Source organism: Notolepis coatsorum, assembly GCF_963971535.1.
Source record: "Notolepis coatsorum genome assembly, contig: SCAFFOLD_1361, whole genome shotgun sequence".
Classification (NCBI taxonomy): Eukaryota; Metazoa; Chordata; class Actinopteri; order Aulopiformes; family Paralepididae; genus Notolepis; species Notolepis coatsorum.
Window position 1 is genome coordinate 6,893 of NW_028171821.1, and position 18,625 is coordinate 25,517.

Below are 18,625 nucleotides of genomic sequence, written 5' to 3' on the forward strand. Positions count from 1 at the left end.
AGAACTCAAAGTTCAGCAGTGAAACACTGTTATTTCACAGGTTTTTCCTCAATTATTACGATCAAACTCCTTCAATAAAGTGACAGAACTTAAAGTTCAGCAGTGAAACACTGTTATTTTACAGGTTTTCCCATAATTATTACAATCAAACTCCTTCAATTAAGTGACAGAACTTAAAGTTCAGCAGTGAAACACTGTTATTTCACAGGTTTTTCCTCAATTATTACAATCAAACTCCTTCAATAAAGTGACAGAACTCAAAGTTCAGCAGAGAAACACTTTTATTGTACAGATTGTTAGAAACAAAAAGCTTCAAGTGTTAACAAACGATCAGGATTGTAAAACTGCTTTATTTTGGAAGCAAGTGTGCTGTATAAAACAGATTCAAATGATTTAAAACTTTAGCTTGCAGTGTTTGTTCAAATATAATGTTTAAATACAGTATGTAAAGTTAAAAACCTATAGAAGTACAATCTAAACACTATTTATGGATCAATATGCATGGCAGCTGCCACCATTGGTGTGTGAATGTGTGTGAATAGGTGAATGAGAGGCCATACGCGCTTTGGATAAAAGCGCTATTGCTATATAAGTGCAGTCCATTGAACATAACATAATGGCCAAGTAGTAAATTAAACTTTATGTCCACAATTCTGAACTATCCCTTCAATGTCATCAGATGATTTCAACTTTTAAAAGCGGAGAAAGCAACATATTGTGCTGTTGAACCGAGGGGGTTGTGGTCAGGTCTACAGTTTTTTAGCTTTACCATTTCAGTTTTATATTGTTTTCCACAATATTCTCCCGACCCCTGGGGGCTCCATAATATATGTGAACATTATACTGTTTAATTCAGAATCCCAACTATACAGTGTATTACTAAGTAAAAATCAAAACATACCACACCACAAAAGGTCAATGAATCAGTGGCACAAGTGAAGAGCAGATAAGGAACAATCCTCCAGATTGGCAGTAATCAGCTGGATCCTTGGTGCATGGTGCATCTGGGAAAATGAAAAAAAAGGACACTATGATTCACTGGAAAGTCCGGGACTGTACATTAGGAGGGGGTGGGTGGTAGGAAAAAAGATATATACGGTGGGGAGGAGACTGTCTACAGATACACCTGTGTGATGTTGCTACGGAGTTAAGCTAATAAACGTATACTATACTCACAACCACAGCAGGGGACACAACTATTTTGTTACCCTGCCATGTGGCGGACAGACCTCGCAAATGTCACTCGCCCAATAGCCTCCAGCTGCAACCACTCGAGTCCCTGAGTGATGACTGCTTGGCGCCGCCTCGGTAGAAAAAATTCCCTTTTCATGATATTTGGCGCCTCTGATTGGCTCAATTTTGTTTCAATCTGTATGCATCTACAAATCATATTATACCAGGTAGTCAATTCCGTTAGACTGCGAATCAAATTGACGGATCTCCCCAATCAAATTGACGGAAATCCGTCTTGAGACGGAACACTTTAATGCCTGCATTCAACATCGATTATCTATTGTTCAGGATGTAGGAACGTTATACTTTTTCATTCATACAAAAATACCTTCTAGAATATAAGTATGTTTTATCATTTCCTGTAGTAATTCCTAGAACGTGAGTTATAGACCTAAATGCATCGATTGCCGTTTATTCCCTAGACACGCTATATTAAAAAATTCAACTGTATATGATCGTATACGTTATGCGTCATCATGCACGGAGGAAAGGGGGGGGGGGCGGCGTTTATAATTACGTGATCGTCAGTAAATGCTTTATGTAGTATGGGTGATATATTGATCAGATGGTTTGCAGTGAAATGAATAAATTGGGCTGAAAATAACCAGGGTTTAGCCCAGTCAGATTTAAGGCTTTAAGACTTTTTAATGCCAATCAGAATTAAATTTAATACCAATTTCACGATAACAAAATGGCAAAAATCATGGGTACTCTCAGTACTCATTCAAGGGTACTACGACTATGCCTGCACCTCATGGTACCAAAGCACCTCAAAGGCACTAAAAACAAGATTACAAACATCACAAAACAAACTGGTCAGACTACTGCTTAACCTCACTCCTAAAACCCACTTTACCCCTGCCCACATTCAAAACCGCTCTTAAAGAGCACCTACGGGAGACTGCAATTCGAAACTGGCCACCGTAAATGTCCACCCCCCCCCCCCCTCCTCCTAATGTACAGTCTCATCCCCATCATATATATATAATATTTTCTGTTAGGATCTCTGGGTAACAGTACTGTATATTATTTGCATATCGTATATGTCACAAATGTAACAGTACTACAGTATATACCTGTATGTCATGTATGTCCCTATGCCATAAATGTCATGATGTCATGTATGTTTTTACTGTATTTATTTCTGTATATGTTCGGACAGAGATACGGGATGGTTTGAAAGCTCGGCGTTGCTAATAAATATTTTTAATATTTTTTTATAAACTGCTCAAAGCGGCATTATTTCCGCCGTTGGGTGATCACAGCGCCTGCGCACCATCCCGTATCTCTGTCCGAAACCCTCGTGCAACTGTGAGCACATTTGTAATGTCTCTGTGATACTTGTATAACGAACGGTTCGGCCAGAACCAGTCCTTCAGGGTAAATCTAGGTTGGTTTCCCATTGAGGAGCAAGTGACTGTGGATTCACTCGGTGCAGCACAGTCACGAAAGGGGCTATGGACCCTGATGTAAACAAGACAAACGTCTTTCTCTGGTCTGCATCACCTTAACAATTGTGTGTATTGAACCGTACTGTATTGTACCCATTCTGCAATCTGTTAAATAAAGTTTTCATTCATTCATTCAGCCAGCCGCCGCGCTCACTGGGGCTATTGATAGCGTCAATTAATTGTTGTTGTTGTTGGTACTGCCGCTGCGGATGTGAACGGGGCCGGAGGGGCTTTGGGAGGATGGGAAAGTTATTATTATTATTATTATTATAATAGTAATTGGCTATCATACGTGCCTAGCTAGCGTTAGCTAAAAGAGCCCTCGCAGTGAAGTTATTATTATTATAGCTATCATACTGCAATATAAACTGAGTTTTATAGTGAAAAGAGCAGCTTTATTTTGGTCAAGATTGAAGGCTCTATATTGCAGGAAATTGCACATACAGGTGTTCATTAAATGTAAAAAAAATAAAATAAAAAAAAAGAATAAAAAAGAATCTTGCACCCCCACTTTCAACTATAACTAGGCGGCCATGGGTGTATATATGAATTTTGAATGCCATGGCGAAAAAATTCAATATTGATCTCAATAACGCTGTACAGCGAGATCCAATAGGGTCCAGCTGCAGACTCGGAGCCTCGGTCCAGATTGGAACTTCCGCCCTGCCACAGGACTATTACTCCTGTGACAGGGCAATGCGCTGATTGGCGGAAAGTACGGAAGTATCTCGAAGTACGTCTGACGTATCTCGAATTATGTCTGACGTTTCTCTACGTTAGCGAACATTAAACGTTGTATTCATAAAATAATATAAATTCAGCAGCATGGGGAGGGCCGGGGGGAGGGGAGGTACAGGTAGTAGAAGACATAGAGGTACAGGTCACATAATTATAGTACAGTGGAGAAGTAAAAATAGAATAAAAAGGCAGTGGAAACAATATACAATATTATTAACTCTAATAATAACACGCCTCGCAGGCTCATTATAATACGAGAGCCGTGGGTCTGCATTGTATAGAGCGGATCCCCCGGCCGTATTCAAGCGCTGGAGCGCTTTGCCATGGATAAAACTGTATTAATATAGTAGTAATAATAGTAGTTGGCTAGTTGCGCGCTTCTGGCCACCTCCCGCAGTGCGCGCATACACACATACTGTCTGTAGCCTATACAGTACGTGCAAAATTAGTTGTCAAGAGCCAATCGCACAGGTTGCCTCATCTCATCTGGCTCTGCAAATAGATCTAGAGTCTGAATATCATATATAGCCTGCTGATGATCTCTCTCAAATCCATTCTGAGAACGGAATGCAGTGCCTGCGACGCGGGTCTTGATTGATTGATTGATTGATTGATTGATTGAAAATTGTATTAACAGATCATGCTGGACCTACAAAAGGCCTTTGACACTGTCAATCACTCCATTCTTGATTGAACATTTTATTAACAGATTGCAGAATGGGTACAGTACAGTACAGCTCAATACACACAATTGTTAAGGGGATGCAGACCAGAGAAAGACTTTCGCCTTGGGGGGGGGGGGGGGTCGGGTAGGAGGGGTGGGTGGGTGGGGGACACTGTGCAACTGTACAAGCAAAACTGTACATTGGAATATTGACAAAACCATACTTGGTCATTTACTGTACATTGGAGGGGGTTGGGTTACAACACAGGAGCAGAGTATAAACAACAGTACAGGAATGAGAAACAGTAATGTACTGTTTTGTAGGTCCAGCATGATCTGTTAATACAATTTTCAATCAATCAATCAATCAATCAATCAATCAATCAATCAAGACCCTCGTCGCGGGCACTGCATTCCGTTCTCAGAATGGATTTGAGACGAGAGAGAGAGAGAGAGAGAGAGAGAGAGAGAGATCATCAGAAGGCTATATATGATATTCAGACTCTAGATCTATTTGCAGAGCCAGATGAGATGAGGCAACCTGTGCGATTGGCTCTTGACAACTAATTTTGCACGTACTGTATAGGCTACAGACAGTATGTGTGTATGCGCGCACTGCGGGAGGTGGCCAGAAGCGCGCAACTAGCCAACTACTATTATTACTACTATATTAATACAGTTTGATCCATCGCAAAGCGCTCCAGCGCTTGAATACGGCCGGGGGATCCGCTCTATACAATGCAGACCCACGGCTCTCGTATTATAATGAGCCCGCGAGGCGTGTTATTATTAGAGTTAATAATATTGTATATTGTTTCCACTGCCTTTTTATTCTATTTTTACTTCTCCACTGTACTATAATTATGTGACCTGTACCTCTATGTCTTCTACTACCTGTACCTCCCCTCCCCCCGGCCCTCCCCATGCTGCTGAATTTATATTATTTTATGAATACAACGTTTAATGTTCGCTAACGTAGAGAAACGTCAGACGTAATTCGAGATACGTCAGACGTACTTCGAGATACTTCCGTACTTTCCGCCAATCAGCGCATTGCCCTGTCACAGGAGTAATAGTCCTGTGGCAGGGCGGAAGTTCCAATCTGGACCGAGGCTCCGAGCGGAAGTTCCAATCTGGACCGAGGCTCCGAGTCTGCAGCTCGACCCTACTCGCGAGATCTGGCGGTCAAAGCATGGCGGGCAATAACCCTTTACAGCGTGGATGTGTTAATAATGATTTGAAGATGTTTACACTTTTTTTTACAACCCTACTGTTCTCCCAAGAATTAAATAAAGGTTTGATGATGATGACATGTCCTAGAAGAGAGATATAGATAGAGTGGGTGTGTTTGTGTTTGTACATGGAAGTTATACTCACATCAGCTTAAGGGAGATGCCATCCATGTCAATTCAGCATAGGATGATTCAGATGGCCTTGTGGTCAGCAGGGTCCCCCTCTGGCTGCTGGCCTCTGGTAGAGGTGTAGATCACCAGTGTCATCCCTCTGAGAACACAATTAGACTTTAGACAGTGGCTTGCGAGCACGATGAGCCTCATTTCTTTATTTTGTGATTGCTCTATCTATCTGATCTTATTACAAAATACTTGCCTCCTAGATCACTAAATGCGGGGCTCCTATCCTATTGAACATATTTTACTTTGTGTGTTTATTTTAACAATAATTTGTGATGCCATCACACAAACTGGCATTTAAAGGGTCAAATTTCAAAAAGTCCTGCACCAGAATGCAGGAAATTAAGTTTTTGTAACAAAATAATTGTGTGTGTGTGTGTGTGTGTGTGTGTGTGTGTGTGTGCGTGTGTGTGAGAGAGAGAGAGAGAGAGAGAGAATGATGGACAATTGCTTGCTGTGTGAGAGAGAGAGAGAGAGAGAGAGAGAGAGAGAGAGAGAGAGAGAGAGAGAGAGAGAGAGAGAGAGAGAGAGAGAGAGAGAGAGAGATAGAGATTAAGTACATTTGCTGAAATACAGTTGTTCTTAATTTTCTCACTTGCTATGTGAGAATGTTAGTTATTATGTTCTCAATGCCCTTGCATTGTATGAGTTGTGTGGACGCGTTTGCTAGTTCTAGTGCTATCCCTTTGTACATTGTGGCTGTGTCTGACAAAAGTTAACAATAAATAATGGTATTAGGAATACATTTGCCTCCTGCGTGAACTGTGCATAGCTGAATAGACTGTATTTTAACACCGGTCATATGGTGGTACTTGGAGAGCCAGCTACATTCTCAGGTGGTACTTGGTGTAAAAAGTTTGAGAACCACTGATCTATCATGTATAAAATTCAACTCACAATTCTACATGGGCTTCAGGTGGTGGTCTGCGTCTTCAGGTGGTGACATACTTCCCGCAACTGGCGAAGAATCTCTGAAATATTGGATTGTTTGACAGTGACACACAACAGAATATTATTTTATGCCTGAATTTCCCCAAAATGGCTAATTGGACAGCACTTCTCCACCATCAGTGGCTATACGTGTCAGATAGGTGCAGATAGGAGAATCTGTCTGAATGACAAAGAAATCGCTTAACTCTCCCTCCCTCGGCCGCTATTGGCGCGACGGTGTAGCGGTCATTCCTATATGGCTATGACTATGAGCCCAGATGCAACGAGTAATTGTCTACTCAAAATCAACTAAGTGTCATGATTACGTCATTACAACCTGGGACTTGGATGGGAGAGCAGGAAAGATCCAATGTCTTCAGTCAAAAATCCGCCAATCAATGCAAAGGTAAACATACGTCTTTAGAGACGTTTTATATAAGAATAAACACCAGTGAACTTGTGTATAAAATTCAACTCACGCTACAGGCAGTCTCTGCCTGCGTGCAACTGCTGGTCTCTGGTGGTAATTCAGGAATGGCTTCAAGTTCCTCTGGCGAAGAATCTCTGAAATATTGAATACGACAATAAAAATGTTATGCCAGTGAGAGAGGGAGACGGAGATAGAGGGAGAGACAGACATAGCACTGCTGTGTCATCAAATGACAAAGGCTTTGGCAATGTAGGTGTTGTGTGAAGTGGAGGGGGTCGAGGTGAGAGAGACAGAAAGACAGAGATGAAAACACAGATAAAGGTGTGAAGTTTGAAGTGGGGTGAGAGAGACAGACAATATTGAATTGAAAGATAATACTTACTGAGCTGAATCAATGGCAGTGTGGTAATAGGGGCTGGAGTTATACATTGGCATTCCTAGAGAAAGAGCAACATAATTAACAAAATAAGGAAAAAATAAGCACCATCAAAGTAGTTATCAATGAGCACCATATAACCTACAGTAGCAAGTGTACCTAGCTCCATATACCTAGCGCATGTCTGGTGGTAAAAACAAAACATGATTTGAGAATGTGTTAGTTAACTCACCTTGATAGCGGCGATGATTGCCAGCGAATTCTAAAAAGAAGACGATCAAAATATTCAAAAAACCTTGTATGCAATTTATCAAGACTGTGTATATTATATATATATATATGTTTAGAGTAGCAGGAGCTAGAAGTTCAAATATGTCAGTCTTTCAAAGCCCCATTTTTTATATATAACAAAAGGCAGAATGAACATCACTGCCGCCCTGCTGGATTAAATTCTGAATTGCAGGTAGGCCTGAATAAGTATTTACTGTGCAAAATAACCAAAACCAGATAAATAATATCTGTTTTTTTATGAAGCACAGATCATGTTAATTAAGTATTCTGAGTCTGAGCAGACAGAAAACCATCTTACCCTCAGCAAGGGATTACTTTGTGCTGAAGACCCACAATGCAACACAACAACTGCAAGCTAAAATGCCTCACATACAAAACGAAATAAAATAGAGCCATGGCTGTGTCCCAAGTTTAACACAATTGAACTATAATAAAGTATTTGTTAACACTAGTTACACCAATGCTTAAGTAACTATTAAAAACGTACATTTTAATCACGAAACAAAATGGCAGAATAACGTTAGCTAGCATGATAGCTAGCTAACGTTAGTAGCTATAATAATATGCATCACTATTTGCTCAAACAAGCTCCAAACTATTTGCCACGGCACAGAGATAACATTTAGTCAAACGATAACAGCCCGGTGATGGTATCTGAACAGAATCATACTATTCCCATAAGAACTCACTTACCAGTTAAGTACCATCTAGCATGTTAGCTAATAATGCTAACAAGCTTCGTTCTAGCCTACTAGTTGCCACCACGGTAATAATTCACAAAGTAGCATGTAGTCAAACGATGACAGCAAGATTATGGTATGTGAATGGCATAATACATAATATTGTCAATGACTTACCAAGGAGTTTGGCTCAGACTATTTGTCAAGCAGTCAGTGAAGACACCATCCATCGCGCCAAAGTGTTTGAATACCTCAAGTCCCGTGAGATCTTCTAGGTCTCGCGAGTTGCTTAGGACTATACCCTCTCGAAGGGGAGGGGAGGGGGAGGAGGGGAGGGGGAATCTACTAAATTGATTCAACGACAGTTTTTCAAATGTTGAAATGGTATCTGTAATTAAATATTGAATCAACATAGCTTTTTCAACCTCAACCAAAAATAACCAATCTGACTGTACATTGGAGGTGGTTGGGTGGGTGAGGGGGTTGGGTAGGAGGGGTGGGTGGGGGACACTGTACAACTGTACATAAATATTACAGTGACAGTCCAGTTGAGTTAATGGATGGAGGGGGGGGGGGGGCGTTGACTTGCAACGGATGGACTATAGTGCAGCAATGCAAGTTCAATTCACAGTTATTACTACAGACCGGTGGCACTCACCTCTGTGGTCATGAAATGTTTCGAGAGGCTGGTCAAGGACCACATTTGTGCCTCCCTCCCCAGTGATATGGACCCTATGCAATTTGCATACAGTTCAAACAGGTCCACTGACGACGCGTTCTCCCAGGTACTGCACAGCACCCTCTCTCACCTTGACCGTCAGAAGGGGGGCTATGTGAGACTGTTGTTCATACAGCTCAGCGTTCAACACCATAGTCCCCATCACCAGACTGGTGGACAAGCTGATCGAGCTGGGTCCGAGCTCCGCCCTGAGCGCCTGGGTACTGGACTTTCTGAGTGAAAGACCCCAGGCGGTCAGGGTGGGGGGTCAGACCTCCAACACCATCACCCAATTCAATTTCATCAATTTCATCTCTGTGCGTCAGAGTTAATTTTTTTACAGAGCGCTAGCTGCTCCCTACTTCCAGTCCTTGTGCTAAACTATAGGCTATAGTTGCTTGCTTCCAGCCCTTGTGCTAAGCTATAGCTAGCTGCTCCCTACTGCTTCCAGCCCTTGTGCTAAGCTATAGCTAGCTGGTCCCTATACTGCTTCCAGCCCTTGTGCTAAGCTATATAGCTAGCTGCTCCCTACTGCTTCCAGCCCTTGTGCTAAGCTATAGGCTAGCTGGTCCCTATACTGCTTCCAGCCCTTGTGCTAAGCTATAGCTAGCTGCTCCCTACTGCTTCCAGCCCTTGTGCTAAGCTATAGGCTAGCTGGTCCCTATACTGCTTCCAGCCCTTGTGCTAAGCTATAGCTAGCTGGTCCCTATACTGCTTCCAGCCCTTGTGCTAAGCTATAGCTAGCTGCTCCCTACTGCTTCCAGCCCTTGTGCTAAGCTATATGCTAGCTGGTCCCTATACTGCTTCCAGCACACACACCCACACGCACACACTCACTCAAACAACAACACACTGCAGCACCCACTCTCCACACTTTAGATCACACAAACACACTTACACTTTATATTTATTGATAAAGGATTTGCACTACAACTCGTACACCTACTGTGAATTGTACCTAAACTGCACCTCGTCCATTTATGCCTTGCACTATATAGTATTGTATATTAGTACACTGCACAGTATTGTATATTGTATGGTAACTACGTCTACGAACATTGTACATATGTCTAAACTGAACACTGTGACCTCTTTTTTTACTTCTAATTTTTACTATGTTTTTATTTCATACTTACCTTGTCATGCACAGTCTCTGGAGCGCAACAGTAAGAAGCATTTTGTACAAAAGCCCTTATGCTAAGCTATATGCTAGCTGGTCCCTATACTGCTTCCAGCCCTTGTGCTAAGCTATAGCTAGCTGGTCCCTATACTGCTTCCAGCCCTTGTGCTAAGCTATAGCTAGCTGCTCCCTACTGCTTCCAGCCCTTATGCTAAGCTATATGCTAGCTGGTCCCTATACTGCTTCCAGCCCTTGTGCTAAGCTATAGCTAGCTGGTCCCTATACTGCTTCCAGCCCTTGTGCTAAGCTATAGCTAGCTGCTCCCTACTGCTTCCAGCCCTTATGCTAAGCTATATGCTAGCTGGTCCCTATACTGCTTCCAGCCCTTGTGCTAAGCTATAGCTAGCTGGTCCCTATACTGCTTCCAGCCCTTGTGCTAAGCTATAGCTAGCTGCTCCCTACTGCTTCCAGCCCTTATGCTAAGCTATATGCTAGCTGGTCCCTATACTGCTTCCAGCCCTTGTGCTAAGCTATAGCTAGCTGGTCCCTATACTGCTTCCAGCCCTTGTGCTAAGCTATAGCTAGCTGCTCCCTACTGCTTCCAGCCCTTATGCTAAGCTATATGCTAGCTGGTCCCTATACTGCTTCCAGCCCTTGTGCTAAGCTATAGCTAGCTGCTCCCTACTGCTTCCAGCCCTTGTGCTAAGCAGGCTAGCTGGTCCCTATACTGCTTCCAGCCCTTGTGCTAAGCTATATAGCTAGCTGCTCCCTACTGCTTCCAGCCCTTGTGCTAAGCTATATATCTAGCTGCTCCCTGACACATGCCTCCTCTATTTGAACGACCACATCAAACAAGAGGTGGACGCGGGCAAATACTGCGGCATGGTCATGCTGGACCTACAAAAGGCCTTCGATACTGTCAATCACTCCATTCTGATTGACAAGCTAAAAGCAATTGATTTTGATAGCTTATCAGTGAGCTGGATGCAATCCTACCTGGAGGGGAGAGAACAGATGGTAGAGGTAAACGGTATACTCTATCCCCCCCCCTCACAGTGAGCTGTGGTGTTCCACAAGGAAGCATACTAGGACCGCTACTCTTCCTAATTTATGCAAATGACATGTCGTCAGCCTGTGACTGCAACTTGTTCCTGTTTGCGGACGACTCAGCCATGCTGGTCTCTGACAAGAACAAGTTGCAGGTTGAAAAAACCCTCAGCTCGGAACTATATAGGCAAAATCTGCATATGGCTCGCTGATAACAAACTATCATTACACATGGGCAAAACAGAGTCCATTCTCTTCGGTTCAAATAACAAACTCAGCAAGACCGACGGCTTCTCAGTTGCAGTGCATGGGTGACAATATTGTCACAAGGAAAGATGAAATTACCTACCTGGGTTCCATCCTAGAGGCAAATCTTTCCTGTGACAAAATGGCATCCAATGTAATAAAAAAAGTCAACCAACGAACTAGATTCTTGTACCGGATCTCCTCTCAAGAAACAAGAATACCCTGAAGACTCTGGCAGGAGCCCTCATTCAATATACTACGACTATGCGTGCACCTCATGGTACCAAAGCACCTCATAGGCGCTTAAATCTAAATTACAAACATCACAAAACAAACTGGTCAGACTACTACTTGACCTTACCCCCAGAACCCACCTCACCCCTGCCCACTTTGACAACCTAGGATGGCTTAGAGTAGACGACAGAGTACAGCAACTTGCAATGGGCCTGGTCTACAAGATACACTATACGACTAAGGTACCCATGTACATGTCAAAATACTTCCCAAAGGTCAGTGAATACCACAACCACTAGAGGAAGCTCAACAAATCATGTTAAACCCAGATTCGGCTCAAACAATGAACTAAACACGTTTCGCAATTATGCCACATCAATGTGGAACGCCCTACCCAAAGCTGTAAAGGAATGTGAATCACTACCCACTTTCAAAAACACCCTCAAAGAACACCTATACGGGATACTGCAATTCGAAACATGGCCCCTACAAATTTACATTTACATTTACATTTAGTCATTTAGCTGACGCTTTTATCCAAAGCGACTTACATGTTCTGTACGACAAGCCATCAGGAAGGGCACAAGCTGAGCAACAATGTTCATCAAAGTGTTGAGTGCTGGTTAGTTTATTAGGACAAGTGCATGACAGTACGGTTAGTTAGGGTTAGATTATTTTTTTTTAATTCAGATAATGGTTGAAGAAGTGCGTCTTTAGTCGACGGCGAAAGATTGGACGTGTTTCGGCTGTCCTAACTGGGGTGGGTATAGTTCATTCCACCATTGTGGGGCAAGGACTGAGAATAGGCGACTTCTCTTTGATGACCCTCCCGGAGCTTGGATAGGAGTAGGTCTGAGGCGGCCAGAAGATGCAGAGCGTAGGGGTCTTGAGGGTGTGTAGTTAGAAACCATTGATCGGAGGTAGGCGGGAGCGGTTCCCTTTGCCGCACGGTATGCTAGGTCGAGGGCCTTGAAGCGGATTCGTGCAGCAATGGGGAGCCAGTGCAGGTCCCTAAGAAGTGGGGTGACATGGGCCGACTTCGGTAGGTTTGAGATCAGGCGGGCCGCTGCGTTCTGAATGAGTTGAAACATTTCCTAACCCAGTTGTTGTCCCCCCCCCCCCCCCCCCCAACCCCCCCCCCCCCCCACCTCCAATGTACAGCCCCCCCCCCCCCACCCCACCCAACCCCACCCCACCTACCCAACCTCCTCCAATGTATACAGTTTCGACATCAAATGTATATACACTCTTTTTCTGGACACTTTTTGTATCACAAACAGTACTGTATTTGCAAATCTGGTATGTCATAAATGTATAGATGTAGCAGTACTGTCTATCTGTAAGTCGTGTACATATGATGAATTGAAAATGGGGGAAGTCTTTCTCTGGTCTGCATCCCCTTAACAATTGTATGTATTGAGCTGTACTGCACTGTACCCATTCTGCAATCTGTTAATAAACTTTTAAATCAATCAATCAATCAATCAATCAATCAATCAATCAATCAATCAATCAATCAATCAATCACATTATAATTACATTGTCATTTAGCTACCGGCAAAAGACACAGATACCTATGCAAGCTGTTCTGCGCATGGGAGGTTCTTATATAAATCGTCATTACACAAAAAAAAAACCTTTTTCCGCCCTGAAAGACAGGAACAGCAGCAAGACCCGACCCAGTAAGACATTTATATTAAGTCATTGTTTTCAAATAGTCATTATATAATAGAAATCTGCGACTGTCGTCTTGTCTTAAAATGTACATTTCCACGTATTTTACCGTAACAATATGCTAGCGTACATGTTTGTTCGTGCAAAGCAGCTAAAGCAATGAATGTGTTCATGCACACATGTAAGAATTAAGAATGGGAAATTCAGAAATAAAAAGTATACACTTGGTAGAATCAATATGAACAAAACTTTGCATTATATTCGAAAATCATTTAAGGTGTATTCGTGCACACGTGTCCCGCATGTCTTTGGAAAGACCAGATTACTTATTTGCCATGAAAGAGTTCTCTGCAGTATATGACAGCAGTCATAGAGTGTATATTTTCAGCAATACGTTTGTTTAGGTTAAGGTTAAAACTTAGGAGATTTTATCTTTTTTTAAATGTGATAATATTTCCACAGAGGTTGTTACAGCAGGATCTCACTGCCACCTATAGTATAGCGGCGCCTATGTACATGTATGTACCACGTGGATGGTTTGCAGGTTATTGTTACGAGACCGCCGCCATCTTATGACCGCCGCCATCTTATGAGTGAAAACAAACGAATTTCTACCATCAAATGGCATTTCACTATTTCGAAAGCCTTTCTAGGCGAGATATGCGTCAAATAAGCTTGCCCTGATTGACTTGTCCAAATTGGTTCAGTTATCTGCAATATTGGCTGAGATATATTAAACAGATTTGTTTGCGGTTTTTTGATAATCATGTCCTTAATTTGCATATAAATGATACATGGGACACTCTGACAACTTTCAAATCTAGAAACACTGGTTAGAAGTATATTTCCGGGGGGTGCATGATACCCCCCTCTATCCTAAAGATGATTAAAGCCCAACCTCCAGGTTAAACCCTACTGATCAATTATGGGTAGTTTACATCATTGGTATATAATTTCATTATTTATTTTTTTCCATTTGACACCGGAAATGCCACTCTGAAAGAGTTAAAAAGGTCCACGCACGAATAACATGCACGTGCGAATCAAAAAAGCTTATCAAACGCCGACGTCACTACAGCCAGGTGCATATTAATGAGCCGAATCTAAAAGCTAGCACGGCCGTGACGTCACTTCAGGAAATGCCTTGCTCGTCCGGGTCATAGTACTAGTTCAATGGTGGCCCACTAGGTGCATCACAGTTAGCCTATATAGTATATAGCTCCGCCGTCCCTGCTGCCTACAGTCAGGACCACTACACTGACGTTAGCCTATGGTTCTCTCCTCTTTGTGTGCCCCCGTCCTCGCGGGTGTCCTGCGGAGGAGCTTGTGGACGCGACAACAGCGGCGGCCGTTGTTAGCTCATAGCTATCGTGAACCACTAGCCTTTACGGGCTCGAGCACCCTACAGCATAGACATCTATATTCTATTATAGATATCTATGCCCTACAGGCTGCCACCATTGTCGCCGTTGTCGCGTCCATGGCCCCCCGGCAGGGTACCCGTGGGGACGGGGTGTACAGAGAGGAGAGAACCATTTTGGGTCGGCCGTTCATGCCGGCCAGCGAGCCGGATGTCGGGATATTTTGTTAGCACAATAGCTACCAAGCTAAGCTATGTTAGCTAAGTTAGCTAAGTTATAAACACAATATGTGTACAACGACACAATGATTTACATTATTACAAATATGGTAACGTGGTTGTGGCTTTAGAGATGGGTGGCTATAATCACGGAGCAATAGTGTTAGGTGAAACAGGTACATTTTCATTCGGCTAGTAGTAGCAAGCATATATCAGTGCCATGCCACTAGCTGTGTGTGACTCTCAGCGCCCCCTGGTGCCCTGCACCTGTTGTGACGATCATTTCGATTACATATGAACCATTGATTAAAATATGCACGTGCAGTGATTGTGTTGGGCAGACAAAATGTTTGATAAAAACGCTAAAACTGGGTCAATTTCAATACTTTTTTTCCCCATTCTTCATGAAAGTCACTGTTGGCCTAGTCCACATTGTTTATTGAACAAAAATACAACAGAAGGTTTTGTAGATACAGTACTGAATTCTGCCATCCGGACGCATGCAATTTGAAATATGATTATAGAATATAAAATATCAGGCCTAAAATGGTTATGCGGTTAAAATGCGATTAATTAGATTAATTTTTTTAATTGCCTGACGGCACTAGAAATAACCTTTTTTGAAGTTTATTTGTGCTTCACTTCCACTTATTTTGTCTCAACAGTTTGGATTGCAGTTCCGCTTCATCAGTTGCAACATTTAGCCTATCTGCAGATTTAGGACAGGTTATATACACATGCACACACAGAACTTCCTGGAATTGTTAGATGTAACATGAGATTTGAGGGAATACTTAACTTCTGAAAAATGCCTGGTCATACATGTAAATGTAGGTCCTGTGGCCTGTCATTCAAATCGCTTAAACGTTATGTTGACCATCAGTTACTTCATAGACATGAAGCAAACAAGCAATTCCCTTGTGGTGTGGCTGACTGCAAACATCAGTTTCTGAAGTATACTGCTTTGAAAAAACATATGTACCGTGACCACAGGACCATCTCTGCTTCACAAAGAAATTATATAGGATGTTCATTCAAATGCGAGGCCGCAAGTTGTCAGGAGCAATATACTAATCTCAGGGATGTCATTGCACATCTGAAATTGCATATATTGAAAAAAGAGACAGTAAAATGTCCATTTGCAAATTGTGACAAAACCTATAAAGTAAAATCATCATTCACTAGCCATATCGCACGGTTGCATATTAATCAAACAGAGTTGTTTGTAACCCCTGGCCCTACACAATCGCAGTCTACTCAGGATTCCGCTGAGGTGCAAAGGGATTTAGATGAAAGTCATGTAGCAAGTTCATCTGACGACATGCCAGATGACACTGAAATGAGAGCCCTGTATCAAAAAAATCTATGCCTTTTTTACATGCGTCTGCAGGCTAAATGCCTCATTCCATCATCAACAATACAGATTATTGTTGAAGAAATTGACAGTTTGAATGATGCGTGTCATCGGTACACTAAGAAGGAATTCAAAAAGTTAATGGGAGCTAAAACAAACTTGTCTGAGACTGATATTGACAGTGTTTTGAGTATTTTGGGAGAAGCAGATTTGCATTCGCTGTGCAGCTCTCACCTTTCCACTGGGCACAGAAGAAAGATGTTCTTCCAAAAGAACTTTTCATATGTGCACCCACAGGCTATTTATCTTGGCACAGACGAGAATAGAAGGGAGTGCTATGCACAATATATCCCACTTCAGGATACTTTACGATCCATGTTAAAAGACCCAGTTGTGTGGCAACAGTGTGTGAAGCCACAAAATAATGCTGCTTCTACTAATGTGTTCACTGATATTTGCGATGGATCTGTTTTCAAGTCCAACGACTTATTCATGGAGCCAGGTATAAGCTTAAAGCTTATCTTGTACCAGGATGCATTTGAGGTAGTGAACCCTCTTGGATCATCAAAGAAGAAGCACAAAATTGTAGGAGTTTACTTTACACTTGCCAACTTCGAGGCCATCTATCGTTCTAGTGTTGACAACTTGCAGCTTTTGCTTCTGTGTCCTGAGAGGTACTTTAAGTACTTTGCACATGAAAAGTTGTTTGCACGGATGCTGTCAGATATTAGAGAACTTGAGAGGCATGGACTGGTCACTTCATCTGGCCAGGTGGTGCGGGCAACAGTCGTATGTATTCTGGGGGACAATTTAGGCTCTCACTCGATCGGTGGCTTTACTGAGAATTTCAGTACTGCAAGTCACTGCTGCAGGTATTGCTTAGTCCCTACAAATAAAATGGACAACCCGACAGACCGGTTTCCGGTAAGAACAGTTGAGACCTACAAGGAAGCACTGCGACAACTACAGGACTCTGAGGCAACACATGTAAAGGGACTCAAGTTTGACTCTGTTTTCAACTCTCTTAAGTATTTCCATGTATGCCAGCCAGGGCTCCCACCATGCATAGGCCATGACTTGTTTGAAGGCGTAGTAGCCTATGACCTTACCCTTTACTTGAGGTATTTTGTAAAGGTGAAGAAATGGTTCACATACACACAGCTGAACCGACGAATCGCACAGTTCAAATATGTGGGTTCTGATGCTGGTTCTGCTCCTTGTGAAGTAAGTATAAGTGGTATGAAGATTGGTGGTCAGGCGGCTGAGAATTGGTGTCTTTTGAGACTTCTACCAGTGATTATTGGGGATAAGATGTCGGATACTAAGGATCCAGTGTGGCAGTTACTGATCTTGCTGAAAGAGCTTTGTGAGTTGGTCTGTGCCCCCAAGATATCTGTACCTCAAATCTGTTTCCTCAATGTTCAGATTCAAGATTATCTTGAAACAAGGAAACAACTATTTCCCACAGAGAAACTCAAACCAAAACATCACTACCTCGTCCACTATCCCTCTTTGATCGTGAAACTTGGTCCGCTCATACGGTTGTGGACAATGAGGTTTGAGAGCAAACACTCATACTTCAAAAGATGCATAAGGAGGACACAGAACTTCAAAAATGTGTGTAAGACACTTGCAAACAATCATCAGCTGCTTCAGTCATATCTGAACTCCAGCTCTTTCTTTCCTGCAACTTTGCAAGTAAAAAACATGTTTCCTTACCACACTGACTTGTACAGTGACCAAGTGCGTGATGCGGTTAAAGCAAGCTCGCTCCCACATCCTGAGTTGGTGTCCACAGAAGTGCAGTGGAAGGGTACCCTGTATAGGAAAGGCTATTTTCTATGCATTAAGAATGAAGAGTCAGTGGAATTTGGACAAATTGAGCTCATTCTGATGAAGGAAAACAAGTGTGTGTACTTCCTGGTGATACCACACTCGTCATCCTATCTGGCAGAGTATGGCCTCTATAACCTTGGAGAAGCAGCTAGACAAATGGTTTGCATCAATGCTGAACAGTGTTTGGACTTTTATCCACTAGCTGCATATAGTCTATGTGGAATGAGAGTCCTGTCCCTTAAACACAGTGTTCTGGATCAGTAGCTTACTGAATTCGCTACTGACGATATATGGGGTGGCTGATTAGTTGGGGAGGGGATGGGAATCTCAGTTATATTTGATCTTGATTCTTGGGAGTAATGATTCGATTCATAATTGATTGGGTACATACATTCTAAATTCTAAATTGCTGCACGAGGCATATATAACATGTAGTATAGGCATCCAAATCATTCTCATACACACACACACACACACACACACACACACACACACTGAGGACAGACTCAGGCAAAGTGGCAGGATAGGTGTCAGCAGTTTGGCGTTCAGTGTCTTCACACACTTCCACACACTGCAAGGAGGAGCTGGCATCAAACAGCTGTGCCCCTCAGC

The 18,625-nt window shown here is 42.6% G+C and overlaps 1 long non-coding RNA gene across 1 annotated transcript; it reads right to left on the minus strand.

The window, feature by feature from the left end:
• Positions 1-882: 882 nt before the first annotated feature.
• LOC311248172 lies at positions 883-8,488 on the minus strand. The gene is made up of 7 exons (XR_014620925.1): positions 8,383-8,488; positions 7,467-7,496; positions 7,241-7,295; positions 6,908-6,992; positions 6,396-6,469; positions 5,464-5,589; positions 883-1,004 (listed from the first exon to the last, which is right to left on the minus strand). It is a non-coding gene; the product is annotated as an uncharacterized lncRNA (long non-coding RNA).
• Positions 8,489-18,625: the final 10,137 nt, after the last annotated feature.